Source organism: Battus philenor, unplaced genomic scaffold (genome assembly GCF_028537555.1).
Source record: "Battus philenor isolate CCGP_79_NKW_IND1 unplaced genomic scaffold, ilBatPhil1.0.hap1 SCAF_22, whole genome shotgun sequence".
NCBI lineage: Eukaryota > Metazoa > Arthropoda > Insecta > Lepidoptera > Papilionidae > Battus > Battus philenor.
In genome coordinates, this window is record NW_027181685.1 from 10,428,022 (window position 1) to 10,429,143 (window position 1,122).

The 1,122-nt window shown below is 26.8% G+C and overlaps 1 non-coding gene across 1 annotated transcript; it reads left to right on the forward strand.

Moving 5' to 3' along the window:
* Positions 1-241: 241 nt before the first annotated feature.
* TRNAD-GUC (transfer RNA aspartic acid (anticodon GUC)) lies at positions 242-313 on the forward strand. The gene has a single exon. It is a non-coding gene; the product is annotated as a tRNA-Asp (tRNA).
* The last annotated feature ends 809 nt before the right edge of the window (positions 314-1,122 follow it).

Genomic DNA, 1,122 nt, shown 5'->3' on the forward strand with positions numbered 1-1,122 from the left:
GTTTATTTTATTTAATGTTTTAAATACAAGAAAAAATAAATAATAGTAATGAAGTGTTAAATTATTATTAAATGACCTGAACCTTTATGATGAAAATGTATAAAAATATTCTATAAAAGATATTTATAACTTAATTGAAAAATTTTACTTTTATAAAAATTTATTAATTTAAAAAAATTCAATAGTTGTGAAATAGTTTATCTAAAGAGATATGTTAGAAAATTTTATATATTCATCATAATCCTCGGTAGTATAGTGGTAAGTATCCCCGCCTGTCACGCGGGAGACCGGGGTTCGATTCCCCGCCGGGGAGAACTTTTTTAACTTTTTTTTTCATTCATTGATATGTATAATGATAGTATATAAATAAAATAATAAATAATTAAGTTATACTGTAATTTTTTTTATTGTCGTAAATATTTAGAATGAATTATAACTTTTTTCATATAATTAGTTCCCAAAACTTAATTTGGTACTTATGTTGTACACAAGCATTCTCACAGTTCCATTTCAATGGACGTTATGATATCTAGCAAACATTGATTTCTTTTATCATCATTTGGGTTGCAAGACATCCACAGTTGGATATAGACCTTCATCATAAACATATGGGAGTCTAACGCTGCGTTTGCCGATCAGCGGCCATTTTCTTTTATCGTTCCTCTCATTTGAATGTAAAAGTTTGCTTCAATACGACAGCAAAATAATATAATTTTCTTAGTTCTTATTTAAAGCCTTTATATTATTTAAAAAAAATAGTCCGGCCTAGTTTATTTCATTATTTATCATCAGTACAGTTGGTAGAGTTGAACTCAACAACATATGTAAACCATTCAATGTTGAATAAATAATTTTTGAATTTCAATTATATGTGCTCGGGTGAACAGACACACCGCATGGTTAACAACAAATAGATATCTTTATTACGATTTAATAAAGAATTTAGACGATAGATGGCAGCTTATTCAAATTCTCACGTATGTGATTTTGTTTTTAAAAATATTTCATGTAGTTGACATTACATATAATATTATTAACGCTGTTATTTTTATATCTATAGGATAGAATACTGCCTAAGATTGTGTTATGAGTTGTATGTATATGATGATAGACGTACTTTAA